Source organism: Zootoca vivipara, chromosome 5 (genome assembly GCF_965207765.1).
Source record: "Zootoca vivipara chromosome 5, rZooViv2.hap1.1, whole genome shotgun sequence".
Taxonomy (NCBI): Eukaryota; Metazoa; Chordata; class Lepidosauria; order Squamata; family Lacertidae; genus Zootoca; species Zootoca vivipara.
The window spans coordinates 20,513,560-20,533,554 of record NC_142588.1 but is presented as its reverse complement, the minus strand read 5'-3'; positions in this window follow the sequence as shown (position 1 = coordinate 20,533,554).

The window sequence follows — 19,995 nt, the reverse complement described above, 5'->3', positions numbered from 1 at the left end:
AGAGATAAGATGAGATGTCCACTCCTTAACACAATAACTTTCATTTTTATTCTTCTTCCACCCATGCCAAAGAATTTCAGTTCTCAGCTGAGGGACGTTGCTTACAAAAGGAGAACAGAGACACGTTTTAAAAAATAATAATCATGTATTAATCTCTGTTATGATTGTAAGGGGAGGTTATATAAAACTGATAGATTAAAGCAAGATTTGCTTGCATAAATGCAGTTAACTGCGCTTCAATCTGCTACAGAGGCAACCCTGCAGATTATCACAGGCTGGGGTCAGTTTGCAGTCCCAGATCACATTTTAATGCTACCCTATCCATGAAACATTGTTACCTCTAAATGACTAACCACCAAATGTATGGTCAAGATGAGGCACACTGATGGTTGTGGCATAATACCATCCTGGAACTGGTATTATTGGGGATACAGACAGGTTATGCCTCTAAATATTTAGCACCGACCTGTGCCCCGTTGAAGATGCTTTACCCTGAGAGGTCATTTCTGTTGTGCGGAGGAAAACTTAAACACATTGCAGGATTCCCAAAAGATAGACTAGAGGCAATTGTATTTCATCTGGCAGAGCTTTAGCTACTGCCACTGAAGGCAAGTGAGCACCATGGTCACAAATCCAAATACATTCAGGATTGCTACTGACCATAATAAATCCAGTTGCATCAGACTTATCTTAAACTTAACAAGAACTTATAATAAGACTAAACCTTAACACTGTAGCATACAGCACAGAACACCACATCAGAACAAAGAGATAGAAAGAGAAAGTGCGAAACCCAAGCTCCTCCTGGCCTGACTATTATAGTCACCATGACCTTGACACAAAGAATAACAGAACCAGTTTAAACCACTCAGCTTCCCAGAAGGAATAACCCAAACAAGGACCTTCTGCTTGCTTCTTTCATGTAGAAAGAAACCTTCCAGAACTAAGTATTACAGGAAATATCTCTACATACCAGATCAATACTTTCTGTACTAAGAAATGCAAACTGACCATTTCATCTCTGTCTGACCCTTGGAACTTTCTCCAGACCATTACTCCTCTCCCCAGGCCACAGATAGGAGATAGGAAAGGCAAGGAAGGGCATATTCAACTCCTGGGGCCTGAGATTTCTCACCCTGCTACATAGAGAGGTGTGGTTAATTGAAGTGATGTATATTGAATAAATCCCCAATCATCCACAAAACTCACTGGATAATATTGATGTCAGCCATTCTATCTTGGACTGACCTACCTCACAGGGTTGTTTTGGGACTAAGGTGGGCGACATGTTCATTCCACAGCTCTTCAAAGACAGGCAGAACTTTTAAATAAATAAATAAAGACACACATTAGTTTTTTAAGTGAATGCATTTTAAAAAAAGAACTACCTAATCTTAATTGCTCATCAAGAAAATATAATGTACGAACACATCCCATTGAAATCAATGGGACTTAAGGTTTCAGTTAAATAAATTGATTCCAAAATTAAAATTTCCAAAATGTAAGGATCAACAATAGCCCTCTCATGTGTTCAAATGTTGCTTCAGACACCATATTGCGCAAATTTTTGCGCCTGCATTAGAGAAAAAAAGCAGTTTACTTGTGGTAAGATTCTGCAAAAATTGAAGGTGAGTATTATGATACCTATTTATTTATTATGATTAAATATGAAGGTGTAATAAGGCAAATGCTGAACTTAATTTGGTTCCTATGAAAAACAGGCATGTACAAAGATCTACACCAATATCGTATCAGGAGTAAAGCTGAAATTAACCTGTTCCTCTGTGCCATGGTCCCAGTGGAAATTCCTCTCCAGAAGCCACTGTTTGCCTAGCTATTTGCACTGATATTCTCCCTCCCTTCTGGAGGAAATAGGCAGTTTCCAGGGGGGCATAACTTTTGTGTGTGTTAATTCCCTGCTCCCCCCTATGCACTGCGGTCCCCAATATGCTAGGTTGTTTTTTAAAAAAAGATATGTAATTGCAATTGCACATTTAATGCATAATTTGGTCCTGATTCACAATGAAACCCTGTTGCTCCCCCCGCCCCTCCACGATCCTTTTTTGTGTGACTAAGTCTGGCTGGATTGTGCTCTGCATATCCACGGGGTGGCAGTGCTGTGCTAATCATCTAGGGCAATGTTTTTTGCTTTTGCTTTTACAAGTACTGTATTTGTTTTGTTATTATTATTTAGTACAATGTGGTTTTGTTTAAAATAAATAAATCACCAGCTTCACCCTCACAGTGTCTCTAGGGTGTTATTCAATGAGTATTCACATTTTACACGTGACAGACTTGACCGTGGAAGAGAATGACTCGGTTAACATGGAATAACATTCGAATCTGATCTGATACATCGTGTGTGACCCTTTGTGCATTAGGGTGTGTCCAGATAGCAGCCTGGTTTTTGTGCAGGAGCACGAACACAGATGCAGCATACGGATTTACAGTTGCCAAGCTGCAACCTCCAGTCCCCCCTGTACCTTTCAGCCTCTTACTGAATCAGGAGCTACAGTTTTTATGCGTGTCCTCTCTCCACCCCCAATAATTTTGTCTCTCTTCCCTGGTGTGACCTGGCAACCTTAAGGCACCAACTAGCGCAGGATTTCTGTTCAACTGAACCTGCCATGTACAGAATGAGACCAATAGTTCATGTAGTTCAGTATTACCTCCACTGCCTGGCTGTGGCTCTCGAGGGTTTGGGGGCAGGAGTATTTTACAACAGGCATCCCCAAACTTCGGCCCTCCAGATGTTTTGGACTACAATTCCCATCTTCCCCAACCACTGGTCTTGTTAGCTAGGGATCATGGGATTTGTAGGCCAAAACATCTGGAGGGCCGCAGTTTGGGGATGCCTGTTTTACAACCTAACAGTACGGTAAGTGCTGTTTGACAGGGGAACGGCCTCCTTCAGAAGGTGATGGACACTCCTTCCTTGCAGGTTTGTAAGCAGAGTTTTGCAAGGGTCATCGGTCATGGATGCTTTAATTGAGATTCCTGCATTGCAGGGGGTTGGACTAGATGACCCTTGGCATCCCTTCCAACTCTACCATTCTAACCTGATACTAACCTGGAGATGCTGAGAATTGGGACCTCCTGAATGCAATGCAGACCCGCTGGGCTATGGCTCATGAAGCTTTTGAGGCATTTTAAAGGAAATTCACCAAAATCTACACTCCTGACATGGGCTGTCATACGTCCAGATTTTCCCAGACATTTCAGTGATTTTCACCCAGTTTCCAATGGTCAAATCATGGCTATGTCACACAGGATGTATGGTAGCCCTAACCACTTGCAATTAGAGCCCAGACTCATCAGAGAGTGTTGCAAAATTTAGCATGAGAACCAGCAGGGTCCCCATTGGGTTTGCGGCTATAGGGTTGTGGTGATTCAGTGTGGCTGATGCTAGAAGAAAGACTGCTCTCAAGGCAACATTAATGGACTGTATAAAGTTAAAATTAGCAACATAGCCTTTTGACAATAACATTAAAACACTTTCAATATGCCTCCCTCCCGGACTTGATTAAAATTAATCGTGGCAGGTGGAATTCAAGCAAACAAGCAATGTTGCCCACAAAATGGCATCTTTTTTTTCCCCTGGAGGCCTACATTATTTTCACTTTATAAATCAGACTTTTTAAAAACACACCAAGCCTGCCTCAAGGCGAACGTTAAGTGGTGAAGTGCAAGTCTACCAGCTTAAATGGGTTTGGGCTCTAATGTGAATGGTAGAAGCTTTCCCGTGTTCTTCAGATCACAGAGCCTGGGGCCATCATGAGCCAGCACACAAGTAGGGCCATGGCTGCTGTGACCTTTGCAAGAGACAACTGGGTGGTACGTTTTCTGCTTACCCAGAGTGCACCCAAGGGGAAGACGCTGCAGTACGAAGGCCATTAAATTCAAAGACCAGGTGGCAATCAATGGGGTGCAAGTAGTCCCTTTTCAAAGTGAGGCCAAGAACTTAACCATAACAATAAAACAATCTGCACATGAAGAAGAATCACATGGTGCAATTATTCCTGGAATGTACTATTCAGACTGGAGGGAAATTTTTTATCAGTGGGTGTGGTGGGGGGGGGGAAAGGGAAAGCCTCATGTCAAAATGCTTCTGTGTAATATGCACACTCAAAATCAGCATGTTGGGAAACAGGATGCAGGCTAGCCTTTTCCACATTGTCCTGGTTTTGCACGTATCTGTACATTGCATAAAAACGAACTTTCAAACATTTCATCCCCCATTCACATTCTGAAGTGGTACTTACCGTCTAGCATCAAGATGCATCATGTGAATCTGCTGATCAGGTAGCTCAGCTCTAAAGTCATTTCCTACCGTAGGTTACAGGAGCAGTGTGGCTGTGCTCTCCAGTGATACAGTAGCTCCCAAAGCTACCCCAATAATGAGGGATAAAGTGAAAAGCCACCTACTATACAAGGATGGCACGATGAGATTAGGGAAACTAACTGTGGGTATGCTCTCACATCTATTAAGGCTGCAGCTAATCCAAAATTTAATGGTGTTTTTTTAAATATTTCTCACTGGACTCCTTTTGTCTCTATAACCATGTGAACTCCTTTCATTCATTTTACCATTCTGGTTTTTCCAGTTAAAAATGCTCATTTATTCATTTATATATTCTGCTTCTGCCCCAGTTCCTTATTTTTAGGGAATTTTCAGCATATTCTTAACTAAACAACACAGTCCTGCTTTTACGATGTGCGTTTTAAAGTAACAAATGCCCTCACTCCAACAGCACCCATGGCTGGGAATGAAGAGGATTCAGATTAAGAGAATGTGACATGACAGATCCAGCTGTCCTTCACTTTATCTTAATTGAGGGTTCTGTGCAAGCCTTTGGGGCTTGGCAGGAGTGTCCCCATGACATGGTGAACTGTGGTTTAGTAAATTTGCTTTTAACGTGGTTTTGCAAAGGTTGGTAGCTGCTCTGTGTGCAGAAGAGTGTGATGCAATAAATCACCTCCACCTTCAAATTCAGTTCTGCTCTACTGTAATATTCTTTCCTCCCGCCTATCCCCTGAGGCTGACAAGACAAGGAGGAGGACGAGAAAGTGTAACTTTCAGCATTACATGGGAGAGGGAGCTTCAGGAGAGGCCTGCTTTTTCTCTCAGCCCTGCAAACTGCCTCTTCTGCACAAATATGAAATGGACAGGAACGCCAACCTCCTTTGCAGCCACCCACCTGAATATACTCTGAATTGACTCTTTTAAAAATTATTATTATTATGAATTGTCTTTTACATGCACCTCAAGTCAATTTACAAATATATCTAAGGCTAAGAATAGTTTTTAAAAGGGTGCAAAAAAAAACACAACCAGCTAAAGACAGCTGCTCATTTTGTCCTGTTTTTAAACCTTAGGCCAGTGCTCTTTTTCTTTAAAAAATGTTTAGCGGTCCTATCATTTTCCTATTCATATTGAAATACTGCCCCTCAATGAGGTCAGATTCACAAAACGTTTAGGGGTATGTGTAGCCCTGCGGCCCCCCAGAAAAGAAGCACTGCATATGGCAGAGACCTTTCCACCCGGCTAGAAAAGCTAGTCAGAACAAAAAAAATGTATTCGGCCGTTTCCAGAAAGTACGGATCCTGGGTGCCCATCATCTTTTGACAGGGATGCTGCCACTCTGTGAGCATGGGTGCCCGGACTGAAAGCCCTGCCACGGAGCGGGCTTCCGATATTTTAGGGACGTGAAAGAAGAGCTCTCCTGCAAAACACAGGGACCTCCTGCGAATATGAAGGACAAGGTTGTCTCTCAAGGAACACTTCTCCTTATCCCTAGAGCCGGCATGGAACATTTTTCCTGCACGAGGCGGAGCAGCAAATGCACCCCTGCCTCCTGTGCCCATCACAGTTATTTCGGCACCGGAGGCCAAAAACCCCACAAGCCGCCTTCCCCTTTGGTGGTGGCGGTAAAAGGCGATGATAAATAAAAGAACGAAGCAGCTCCTTGCCCTTGGGTGAAGAGGTCCCAATTCAGCTCCCTGAGGCGGCCCTCTCCCTCTGCTTAACGGTAGAGCCGGCCCTGTCTGTGCCACTTACTCTGTACACACAAACACACCCCATTTCTTTTTCTTTACACACACACACACAAAATATGTGCCCCTTTATCCTCTCCCTGACCCTTTTCTTCCTCCCTGCCTTCCTCCCTCTCTCCTCCCCTCGGCTCGCACAGGCCCAGTAATCAGATGAGGCAACCGGATTATCTCTAGTCCCTCTGCTGCCAGTCTCCATTTTGTTTCCTCACAGCCTTTGGGGTGGCAGGCACTCCCAAAGTGGCTCACCTGGAGATGTGAAGGGGGGAGGGGGGAACACACACACCTCGGGCTATTTATTATTATTATTTTATCCCGCCCCCCCTTCTCTTCCCTTTTCGCTTCGAGGGCTGTTTTGCCGCCTTCCCTCAGCCTCATCCCCTGGTGGCCGTTCCCAAAGGGAGACTTCGAGCAAGAGAGCGCGCGCCATTCTGGTCCTCTCTCTTCGCCTCTGAGCCTATCGAGCATCAGCATCATCCTTCGTGGGAATCCCCCAAGAGCTGGAGGCGCCTGCGGCCTGGATGTGAAACCTCCGTGACTTGGAGGGAAAGGTAAGGTCTGCGGAGGCCGGCGCTTGTTTCCCTCTGCCCTCTATCAAAGAGGGAGAAACCTCGTCGGAGAAACCTCTCTCCTCCTTTTTTACGAATCACAAAGCGTGCGCATGAAAAGGGGCTGTCGAGGTTCTCCCAGGGAAACCTAGCAGTGACTGCGTAGCCGTGATGGGCTTCCTTTTCCCAGAGGTGGCGGGGGGGGGGGGGAGAGCCCCTTAAGACGCCAGTAAGGAAACTCGCCTGATTCAACGCGGATTCACATGTGCCTTTTCTTTTCTCGACACCCCCCCCCAACTTGCCAGATGTGTGCCAGCTTTTGGTTAACTATCCCTTTCGTCCCGTGCAGGATTTCCAAAGTTTGATTTGTGCGTTTCAACTTGTCCCCCTCTTGTCCTCATCTTCGTCCCACTCCCAGCTTTGGGGGATGTACTTTGCACATGCTCGGGGGCACCCACTGCTGCTTTTGAGGGTTCTAGAAAGGAGAATTAAACACAGGTTGTGGGACTGAGTTAACACCCCCTCTAGAGCTGGGCCATGTGGCCAAGTCTCTGCTGTGCTTGTGTTGTACAGTATAGTGATTTTGTTTCCATTCTTTAATGTTTTAGGGATGCTCAGCTGGGACGCTGGAGGTTATATGCTCTACCAGTTCTGTTCTGTTTTTATTATTATTATTATTATTATTATTATTATTATTATTATTATTATTATTATTTGACTTTATATACCACCCTATACCTGGGGGTCTCAGGGTGGTTCACAGAATAAGATCAAGATATAAAACCACAAAATACATAATAAAAATAACAGCCCACTAGGCCATCCCCCCCAAAAAACCCACACATTTTAAAAGGGCACAGGATGTTGAATTATTGCTGTTGAATGTGGTCTGTTTGAAATGGGAGGGAACAAGCACTCCCCTTTTTTTGCTACGAGGTCGTAGCCAATAACCTTTTAATCGCCCCAGAATTATAATCAAGAGATACGCTGTGCCAGGAGTGCCAACGTGGCCCCACAATCGTGGGTGCCCGGGGCCATGGGTACTGTGCAGCGTGCATGGCCCTGGCACCGGAATTTGTGGGTGCCCGGCCCCTTCATGGGGAAATTTGTGGGTGCTCGGGCACCCAGGGCCCTTGGCACCTATGCACTGTGCAAGTATTAGTGCTGTACATTTTGTGACGCCCCCTTCTGGAATAAAAATTGACACTTCCATGTTGTTTCTTCCTTAGATGGAATTCACTAAAGTTTTGGTGCTTTTTTAAAAACGGCAATCTGGAGGTGGGTCTCTGAGATCTTTGTATTGTTGACTTTAAATGAGAGAGAGTTGTTTTGCTGGTGGGGAAGTGTAGACTATGGCGGAAGATACTATAGCTGGGAAAATGTATTGATTGTGCACTGGCAGGAGGTGTGCATTCAGTTACTGCCCTGTGTGTTTCTTTAACCAGCTTTGGCTTAATTGCTGGAACCAGGGAAAAAAACAATATTGGGAGGGCTCAGAAAGAGCAGCATGCATGATGCATGAATATGTGTGAAATGCCTTTCCTTGGGTCCAACAATAGGGGTTGGGGTGTGTGAACTGGTTATCTGGGAGCAGGAGGAGAACCCCTCTGTTCCCAGCATTGGCTCCTCTGCTTTTAAGGGCAGTGTGATTTGCAGAGATTTAGCAAGCAGAGCTTTCCCAGCATAGAAAGCATAAAGTGGGAGAGAGCATATCTGTTTAATCTGGCTGCAAGCACAGAGCTGGTAAAAATGTTGGCAACCCTACATGCAGCTTGCTCTTGAATACACTGCATGCACACACACTCGTTGCTCATAAAAGGTGCAAAACTGCAAGGTTTTGCAGTTTGTGTTGTGCCCACTGAACTAGAGAACTGCAGGAGAAAAGTCAAACATGTTTTCTTTAGGAAAATTGCACCTTTGAAATGTTAAATCATAGGAAAGAGTCGTTGCTGAATGCAACAGGTTTGTGCGTTAGGAAAACACGCAGGACAACTTTCCAAAAGATACCTATATTAGTAACCAATGAATTTTTAAGTCAAATCTTACAGCTGCTTTGTGCCTAATAGACTGAATCTACACAGATATTTTTTAAAAATGCTGTGAAAATGCCTTTTAAAAAAAAACGTAAAGTAGATATGGAATTTGCCATTAGCTTATCAGCGCCATCTAGTGTCACATTTGTATAATGCACTTAAAACACACTTAAAATGTTATATTTGCAGCTGTATAACTGAGTCCATAGGGAACCCAGGTGGCGCTGTGGGTTAAACCACAGAGCCTAGGGCTTGCTGATCAGAAGGTCGGCGGTTCGAATCCCTGTGACGGGGTGAGCTCCCGTTGCTTGGTCCCAGCTCCTGCCAACCTAGCAGTTCGAAAGCACGTCAAAATGCAAGTAGATAAATAGGAACCGCTCTGGCGGGAAGGTAAACGGCGTTTCCGTGCGCTGCTCTGGTTCGCCAGAAGCAGCTTAGTCATGCTGGCCACATGACCTGGAAGCTATACGCCGGCTCCCTCGGCCAATAATGCAAGATGAGCGCGCAACCCCAGAGTCGGTCACGACTGGACCTAATGGTCAGGGGTCCCTTTACCTTTAACTTTAACTGAGTCCATAATAAAGACGCCCAAACTGTACTTTAACAGAAAGTTAAGGAGGCATCTTGGAAGTGAAAGCCATACATAAAAGTGGAAATAAGGCTACCATTACAGCAAAATTATATGCATATTTACTCAGCTTGCACTGATGGAACATACTTATAAATGCTTGCATCCAGAACTGCAACATTAGTTGCCAGTATTCAAAATCCTGTAATAAGTCAAGATTGAAGCAATATCATGCTTCCCCCGCCACAATTATCATTTTTTAAACTTTTTTAATGCTACTTTTAATATGTATATTCTACATTTTTTTTATTTCCAGGAAATAAATATTATTTTTAAGAAGATGGTGGCAATTAGTATTCCACTGGGGATTAGAGAGGCCAGATGCAAAGAAAGACAGGACTCTCCATGCCACCTTTAATAGCAGAATTCCAGCAGATGCAGCTTAATCCTCAGAGGTGAGAAGAGCTGTACTACCAAAATTTCTCCTCTCTATACACTATTAAAGGTACAGGAAGCTTCCTCTTTTGCATTTGGGCAACCTAGTGAGGATTGTGGTGGTTATGTGGTTTCTAGATTAATCTGACAGCAGCTTTTTAATTTTCCAATGCTTCCATTATAACTTTGCTGGAATATCATTCTGGCTAATATATGATAGACAGACAGACAGACAGACAGATAATGTTGTTGTTGTTTAGTCGTTTAGTCGTGTCCAACTCTTTGTGACCCCATGGACCAGAGCACGCCAGGCACTCCTTTCTTCCACTGCCTTCCGCTGTTTGGTCAGACTCATGTTGGTAGCTTCGAGAACACTGTCCAACCATCTCATCCTCTGTCGTCCCCTTCTCCTTGTGCCCTCCATTTTTCCCAACATCAGGGTCTTTTCCAGGGAGTCTTCTCTTCTCATGAGGTGGCCAAAGTATTGGAGCCTCAGCTTCAGGATCTGTCCTTCCAGTGAGCACTCAGGGCTGATTTCCTTCAGAATGGATAGGTTTGATCTTCTTGCAGTCCATGGGACTCTCAAGAGTCTCCTCCAGCACCATAATTCAAAAGCATCAATTCTTCAGCGATCAGCCTTCTTTATGGTCCAGCTCTCACTTCCATACATCACTACTGGGAAAACCATAGCTTTAACTATATGGACCTTTGTAGGCAAGGTGATGTCTCTGCTTTTTAAGATGCTGTAAGGTAAAGGTAAAGGGACCCCTGACCATTAGGTCCTGTCGCGGACAACTCTGGGGTTGCGGCACTCATCTCGCTTTACTGGCTGAGGGAGCCAGCATACAGCTTCCGGGTCTTGTGGCTAGCATGACTAAGCCGCTTCTAGCGAACCAGAGCAGTGCACGGAAATGCCGTTTACCTTCCCACCAGAGCGGTACCTATTTATCTAGTTGCACTTTGACGTGCTTTTGAACTGCTAGGTGAGCAGGAGTTAAGATGCTGTACCTAATGTCAATTTAAACAAGAGGCTTGCTCTTAATTTTAACAATGGTATATCTCTATCTTCTCCATAATGGTGGTTAAAAAGCAGGGCCAGCTCACACATGAGTCAAGGTGAGGTGACCCCCTCAGGCCCAGGATCCAGAGGGCCAGCAGATCCAGCCTCCAATAAATGAATTGCCTGCCTGCTGCTGCCACTGCAATATGGCTTTGGTGTGCTCCTTGGAGGTTGGATCTGCCACATCTTTGGCAGGCCCCTCCCCCCATGCCACCTCTGTAGCAGCTTCTTGGCAAATAGGAGGCTCTGCTGGTCTCCCACCCCTAGAGAAGAAATGGTGGAAGGCTGCCCTTCTGGGCTCTGCATTCGCCTGGCATGATTCAGAGCAGGCCCCTTTCCCACCACGATGGCCTTTGATTCCCACTTCAACCATTGGGTAAGGTTGACATGATTCCCCCTCCCCTTGTTTCTTCACTCACCCTCTTGTTCCCGATGTAGATCTTTATTCTTCCCCTTGTTCGCTTACTCCTTCTTCCCTGGCAGGGGGAAGCACCATTTTGTCATTTGCCCCAGGTGCCAAAATGTATTGGGCTCACCCTCAACTCTTGACAGCTACACTCATTGGCTTGGATCTGTCAATAGGCCACTAACATGGCAGACTGAGCCTTCGTATTGTCTCAGATAACACTTGGTCGTGTAGAGCACACACATCCAACTTCCAGTCATCACACATACTCAAGTGCACGCCTGCACCAAGTCTAAAAGTAAGGCTAAGTGATAATTTATCAATGCAGTGCTTTAGTGCACATCCTTCCTAGCAGTGCAGGAGAAAATATTTCCCAATACTAACACTATGAAGCTAGGCTGTGGAGCAGGCATCCCCAAACTTCGGCCCTCCAGATGTTTTGGACTATAATTCCCATCTTCCCTGACCACTGGTCCTGTTAGCTAGGGATCATGGGAGTTGCAGGCCAAAACATCTGGAGGGCCGCAGTTTGGGGATGCCTGCTGTAGAGCCTGTGAGGGTCCTGCAGTCACCTGTGTGGACATTGTACGCTGCAATTTCTAAACTATGTGGACTGCAGGGATCAGGTGTGTGGCAAGACATGATGCCACACAACATACTACAAAGCCCTAAATGCCCTATCTGCCAAGTACAGCATTTAACTTACTAATTTCATACTGTAGCCATGTCCACATGAGAGTTTCTAACTTCACTTGGTTCAGTGAATTAGTGCTAGTCCAGAAATACAGTGAAGTAATTTTTGCACATTGTGTGGGGTTTTCCACACTGACGTTGGTCCCATCAACCGCTGTGCTGGACTAGTGGGAATTAATATGGGCACAGCTATTGTTTAAGTAGAATCGGTGCATCTGGATACCAGCTAAAAGCTGATCTGTGCAGCAGGATCAGGGATGAATCTACGCACGGGGGGGGGGGGGATGACGACACTATAAATATATCAGAAATTAAATTGTTATAACGAAAGAAAGAAAAACGCTATGTAAAAATCACATCGAAATCTTTTTGCTCTCTGGTGCCATCTGGTGTTTCATGTTTATAATGCATTCAAAATGTTTTTTGACTAATGTAGCTGAGCCCCAGGTGATATAGTTTCCACCCACCTAGACTATACTATTGTGGTGGGAATATCTCTGTATATAGAAAGCTAGGGCATCGGGGAGAAGGCCAGCCTAGAACTATGCTCCATGATATGCTAGTTTTCTATTTTTAGGATGTTGGACGTTGGTGGTTCATTTTTTGTGGGGAAGCACTCAAATATGCTAAAGATTCACACTTCATCTGACAGTACCGGTGCTTGAAAAGTTTGTTTTAAACAGGAGAATGTTATAGTTCTAGTTCACCTTGTTCAAAAAGGAACACCTGTGACTCTTCATCAGCCTGACTCGTGTCTGCATCTTGGCCTCTCTCATTCCACTCTCCTGCTTCAGCTTCTGCCCCTGATTCTGGACTTCTCTCTGCCACAGACTCTCCCAGCTCACTAAGCCATGAGACCCTTTCAACTTCTGACGCCTCCTCCTCCCAGTCTTCTCTCTCTTCTCCCTCTGACCTCTCATCGTTGCCCCACCAACAATTCCCAGGCTCTGAGCCTTCTTCCCTTGGGGGTTCCCCAGTGGGTTACTCTCACCATTCCTCTATTTCATTCTAAGCACTGGACAATATAATCTGCATTCAAGTATAAGAGACTTGTACTTAACTACTTAATCAGGTTTCATAATTCAAGTTTCACAAGCCCTGCTCCACACCCTCCTCAAGTGCTTTTTGCCTAAGTGGAAGATGGAGAGTTTATGTTTGTAGAAACCACTGGTGCCTGCATGGCTGGTTAGTGGCCTGTTATGGAAGTAAAAGTAACAGTCACCTCCACTGTTCCATCCACATTTGCCTCTGGCTGCCACACCCACCATTGGTATGTGGTGCCCAGGAAATATGCCCACGAGGAAACGCAGCCCACAGGCTGAAAAAGGTTGTCCACCTTTGCTCTAAACCAGCTTCCTTAACCAATGCCAACACCGGCATGTCACATGAATATTGAAACCAGTGATCCACAGAGCTTAAACTCAGTTATCACATGCATTTCAGACAAGGGCATCTGCTAAACTTCATTTTTTTGGTATAAACGATGGGAAGATGGGGAAGAGTTGGGAAAAGTCAGGAAGCAGGGGCGAATATAGGACAGGACGACCGGTTCCCGCACACTGGGCACTGAGCTGAAGGGGGCACTACTGAGCTGAAGGGGGCACTACATCTAGGATGTCATTCACGTACAGAGCATAAGGCAATAGGCGGGAAGGGCACTGACTTTTAGGCTCACACAGGGGGTGGCTGAAATTTGAAAGAAGAATGAGGTTGAACCAGTTCTTCAGTTGGAGGTCCTGTCTCACTTATTTTGAGAACAAAGGCTGCACAATAAATCTGTATTGGTTTTATATAAGTTGAACAAATGCTGCCCCCTCCCCTCAAAGAATCCTGAGAATTGTAGTTAGCTGAGGATTCTGAAAGATATCCCTTAGAAGCATACCCTCCAACTCCAGGATTGAAAAATCCGGGATCAGTGGTGGCAGAGCACCGGAAGTCACTTCTACATGGCGGCGTGGCACCGGAAGTCGCTTCTACGCATGGCTGCCCGTGTCTACATGTCTGGGCACCAGAAATCATTTCCGTGCATGTCCAGACATGTGCAGACAGCCGGGAACCAGGACATGGCCGCTGGCAGGAGCTTTACGGGATATTTATGGGATATAATCAATTCGGGATAACAGCGGGAAACGGTAACAAAATACGGGGGTTTCCTGCGAAAAACGAGAGACTTGGCAGCTATGCTTAGAAGTACAAATTCCACAGGTTTGTTTGAAGAAGGGTTAATGTTAAACCAGTTTTAAGTCTCTAGTGTAGATTTATTAGCCTTCCCATTCTATCATTTCCCTCCTCCTTAATAGATACCCTGTTTCTCCGAAAATAAGATGTAGCCATAAAATAAGCCATAGCAGGATTTTTAAGCATTCAAGGAATATAAGCCATACCCCGAAAATAAGACATAGTGATAGGCGCAGCAGCAATGCCGGCCGTGGCAGGAGGAGGAGGAAAAAAATTAAGACATCCCCTGAAAATAAGCCATAGTGTTTGTTTTTTTTAAGGAAAAATATAAGACGGTGTCTTATTTTTGGAGAAACACGGGTCGTACCTATTCTTGCCAATTCATGTTAGCAGAGCAAAATGGCTGGGCAGTGCATGCCAAAACCCCTTTGTGCAGGTTGGGGTGTGTGTGTGTGGATTGGGCAGAGGTGTCCTCGGAGTTTCCACCTGCAAAGCGATGCTGGTGTCACTCTGCTGGCCTGGAGTTTCCAGTGGGACACCTACTGGCAGCAGCCCACAGTAAACCGCTAAGCAGGTGCAGGAGGGAGTTGCAGCAGCCCAGAGTGTGCTGGATCATGAGCTGGCCCCACTGGCATTGTGGGATGTCATTGGGCCTGACCTGGGTTTGGTCATTGCACCAGCTCCATGCTCCACCCCAACCAGCATGATGGGCAGGGCAATGGACACAGTGGTGCCCTCCCTGCTCTCTGGCCAGGGTTTAGACTGCAGCTTTAGCCTTGTCATACAAAAGTATATACACAAGTAGTAAAAAACCAGATACAGTATATAAGATATATATTAAGCATAACTTAATGCTACTTCACCGGTACTGGCACAGTTGTTAATACAATTTAAAAATGCAAGAAGAGACCTTTTGTATAGTTGTAGTTCACAGCCCCTTTTCATTGTAGCTATGGAACACCACTTCATACGCCTTGGGCAGCAGCTGGTGTCAATTTAATTTACACTCAGCCTGTTCCCATTCCACTTTCCTAATTGCACGAGGGATTAACCAGACAACTTCACAAAAAGATTACAGTTTGATGAAGAGGTCTTTCATGTGGCTGCAGGTGTTCCTCCTCTTCAACGGCACGCTACAGTTCTCTCTTTTTTTAAACATCAACAACCCAAGTGTGTGCACATTCAGACTTTATTGATCTCAATGTTAAGCAACACCGAAGCTCTTCTTTATCTGCAGTTTCCCTTCCTACCTCTACTCTTTTTCAATCAGCACTTTTAATGTTCACACGCAGTAGTGGTGCCAGGTGAATTGATGTGGGGGAAATGACATTTCTCACGACCACAGCCACCACTTCTCTCCAACCAATGCTACCCAGTTCTCCCTGCATAGCTGACACTTTGATTTAATTCTTAGCTGTCTACATCAAGCTGGGACCCCACAGCTTCACTTCTACATCCCTGCCTGATTACAAATAATGGATGGCAGAGTTTTTTCCATTATTGCTGTTAGGTTATGACGCTTAACATTCTATATTGGTGCAACTGACTTTCTGGAGGTATAGGCTACTTGAAATATCTCTTAAGATCCCATGCCTGTGCTCCGCTGCTGTGTCCTGTTCTTCCAGGGCTAGTGAAAGTTGGCAGTGTTTTGTTTTTTGTTTTGCTCTGACACTAGAAGTTGGTTCTGCTAGCTGGCTTTTCCCTTTTCATTGAGGCAGCATCAGCGGTCAGTTATAGCCCTTAAACGCCATTTCTCTCTTGTGCAGTGGACTTCCTTAGGGTGGCAAGGAGCAGGGTTTATATAGATACCGGTATATACCCCATTCAAAGGGCTGCTTGTTAGCAGACTCTCCCCTTACCTGGCACCACTCATTGTTTACTTCCTATAGCATCAGCAGTCTACAATGTGTTTTACAGAGTAGCATAAGCAGAAGGGAGGGGCACTGAGGTGTCTGCAGTCTAATATTTCACAATGGGATGACAAGGGTGGGGTGGGGATTTGAAAACATCAGGGCTAAGGGGAGCAATATGCCCAAATTCATTTGACTTGGAGTGAAATGTAAGACCACAGTTGGATAGAGCATCATGCAGAGAAGCAGAGCTTTTCAAACTTCATGTTGAGGACACACTTTTTAGACATGCATCATTGCGCGACACAGTAATTCAGTTTTACTAGCAAACCGGGGGGCAGCCCGCTCCCTTTCCAGCCTCAGGAGGAGCACAGGGGGCATTCGTGAGACACACCTACACATTGCAGCAGAAACACTAAGTGTCACGACACACCGTTTGGAAAGTTCTGAATTATAGTGTCTATACCTGTCTGATGTGATGGATGTGGCTGGTTTTTTTGAGGTGAAAGTCAGGTCAGGTTCATCAGTCACCTTTAACTGTGTTTTTTTGGGGGGGGGCAGAATCAGTGTGCTGTGTTATGAAAATTACGGGACCAAGACTGGGCCCTTGATGACCTGTCTGTCCAATAATCCAGCCGTGGCCAAAACAGCCTCAATATCTGTCAATGGGGGGAAAAAGTAACCAAGTGCAAATGTTCTCGACTGTTTCAGGAGTCCACCTGAATGGAGCTTGTGGAGCACAATTTGGGAACCTTAGTTTAAAGCTTGTTCTGCTTTTTTTTTTTTTAATAAAAAAAAAACACAGAAGCCTGCAAGCTCTGAAATAGGATACGGGCAAATATTCTTGCTGACCTACATTTAAACACACATTGCCTTTGGTTTATTTCCTTGAACAAGATTATTTCAAGTGCAGCTAGAAGTAAGAGGAAGGTCAGTCTGAGCATTAAATAAAACCTAGCGCAGTGATTTGATTAGTAGCAATTTACCATCTGGAAGGAAGGACATTTTAAAGGCAGCTGCATTTGGAGACAAAATTGCAGGCCATTTTTGTTGTTTTTAAATTAGAGAAACTATATTACCTGTCAGAAAAACAAAAACAACATTTGAGTAATCCTTTCGGTTACGTGTACGAAATCCTCGGGATTATCCACCCCACCTGACACATCAGCAGCAGGGAAGGAGAAAAGATGGCTGATTCCCATATGCTGATATGCAGCTGGCAATAGCTGATGAAACAAAACAAAAACTCAAATAGTTTTTTGTGCGTGTCGTGTTGCCCAAATCTCATTATGAACACGGAAGGATGAAATCATTTTATTAGTTTGTGGCAGGAGCAGGAGGGGAATTTATCTTTGATTTTAGTCAGAGATCACCCTTCCCCACCCTCCAGCCTTGTCTTAATGCTTTGCAAACACAAATTAAACCTTGGGGTGGATGGGTGTGAAATCTTATTCCCTTGTTGTGATTAAGTAAACAGAATAACAATTAGATTAAGGAGCCTTCAAAGTCATACACAGGTGGCTCTCAACCCCAATACCGTCGGTGGGTTACCTCCCGGAGATGGCACCTGGAGCCAAAATTGTGTATAGTCAAAGTACATTGGGTTCAATGGCAGCCTGGACACTGAGATCCAGCGTCGAGGGCCTTCTGGCGATTCCCTCATTGCGAGAAGTGAGATTACAGGGAACCAGACAGAAGGCCTTCTCGGTAGTGGCGCCCACCCTGTGGAACGCCCTCCCATCAGATGTCAAGGAAATAAGCAGCTATCCTATAAAAGACATCTGAAGGCAGCCCTGTTTAGGGAAGTTTTTAATATTTAATGCTGTATTGTTTTTCACTCGATTGGGAGCCGCCCAGAGTGGCTGGGGAAACTCAGCCAGATGGATGGGGTATAAATAATACACAGTCATACCTCGGTTTAAGTACGCCTCAGTTTGAGTATTTTCAGTTTAAGTACTCCGCGGACCTGTCTGGAACGGATTAATCCACTTTCCATTACTTTCAATTGGAAAGTTCGCTTCAGGTTAAGTACAGACTTCCGGAACCTATTGTGTATTTAAACCGAGGTACCACTGTATTATTATTATTATTACTACTACTACTACTACTACTACTACTACTACTATATAGGGCTACCAAATTTTCTTCCTCCAGGTACCTTCCCCCTTTCCAATTTCTTTTGCCAAGTGCAAAAAGCTGAATGTGCACAAGTTAAATGCTCACAAGGTGCAAGTTACCTGTAGTGAAGTACTGATCAATTTTAAAATAGACCAAATTCCTGTTTTATTATTCAGATTTTTGTGGGGGAAAGAGGCATGTTTCATAATTTATAAATTGAGGGCTTGAAATGATGTTGTTGATGGTTTATCCCTTCTCAGTAGTTTGTCCAGACTGGAAGTATACTGCATAGAAGTCTGGACAAACTATTAAATTACAAGGCCTAGCCTGGTATGTAATTGGCTTTTGTCAGCAGTGGGGTGTGACTTACCCCCCTATCCCCTGCATGTGCAATTTGTGACCTACAGAAACTGAACGGAATCACCACCCAATGGACTTCATGGCTCTTCTCTCCCTCCCCACCCCCTTTTAGTTTCTAGAAAGTTTTTAAAGCTCCATACATGTCAAGGAGACTTTTCTTATTTTCAGGTCCTGAGCACAATAAATACTTGCCCCCCCCCCTGATACTTGTGTTGGAGGAGATGGTTTGCTACCGCCATGTATAGTTTAAGTGGTAGTGAAACTGATGCTTTGCATAATCGAGAGATTTCGGTACACTTCACAAATTGTGGGTTCTTTTGCACACTTCTTTCTTCACAAGCAATGCTTCCCAGAAGTTGCTGGTTGTAATCAGGGTGTCCGTAATGAGCTTACGAACAGATAAGAACCTAGATACAGCAGCCTTCTACGAGAGTCAATCTTATAAGTAAATTAAAATCACACTGCCCTTCTTGGTGTAAAACGAGGCATGGGGTTGCCTTGGTGTTAAAAGTAGAGCTCCCTGCCCTCTATTATTTCTGCACAGACCTCTGTCTCATGGACACTGCTGTAATAAAGTCAGTAACGGCTACCAGAAGGAGGTCTCAGTAGTCTCCTTAGATGTGGCAGGCAAATAGTTTCCTGTGAATCCTCTGTGGATGCTGAAAATGGTACTAGCGGTTTCTTGACTTCTAGCAGGCTTCGCCCAACATTTTGTTTACATCACCTGAGTTTCCCACACTTTTTTGGTTCATATGTATATGTGGAATGGAGAAATTTTATTTCCAATTGGTTGAAATTTGGAGGGCTTCCCATCATTTAAAGCCACAATCTTCTACCTATTGCATGGGGCAGCTAACTGATACTCCCAAACCCCACAGGAGAACTTGAGCTAATGGGATCATTTTGTTGGATGGAGCCCAGAAGCTTTGGCATAGAGTTTGATGGGATACCAGATTTCAGAGCTTAAGTGTTTCTGCTTGTGGGTGTCAAGGGTGCTTCTCAGCCAAAGCAATCCACATGGCAGATAGTTAACGATTTATTGTCAAAGATAACACTTGCGGTCGCTTTTGCAGCTTTGGATATCTACACACACCAATCTCATACGCTTCAAGTGTCCCGATTTTCCTGGGACATCCCGGAATTACAGAAGCCATCCCGGCTTCTGATTTGATCCTGAAATGTCCCATTTTCCCCCTCCGGCGCTGCTGCCACCGAGCTCGGGGAAGAGGATGAGCCAGCGCTTGCAGTGGTGCTGTGCTCTCACATGAGTGTGGTGCCAAAAGACACACCTCCCTATTCTCATCCGAGGAATGTTGGAGGGGATGTAGCCTAATGGCTAGGCAGCTATTCCCAGGTCTGTGCTCTATGGAGCAGTTGCAGCAGCTGAGGACCACTCCCCCTCCTCTGGTTTATGTACCTTCCCCCAGTGGGCTGCACGCATGTAGCCTGAGACTAAGCCTACATGGAAGCTGCCTCTGCTCTTCCCGCTTCAATTCTCTCCTGACTCTGGGAGGCAGTGGTGTAGGAGAGGGTGAGGAAGCACCTGGCCCTTCACTTGTCTGCCTGTCTCTTTTTCCTCCAGCCCTGACATGCCCCATGCTTCTGATTCTTGCCTCTTGGCTGGTATGGACTCCCCACAAACCATTGCCCCCTCTTGTGAGCCAGACTCTGGCTCCCTTTCCTCTGGCCAGTCCC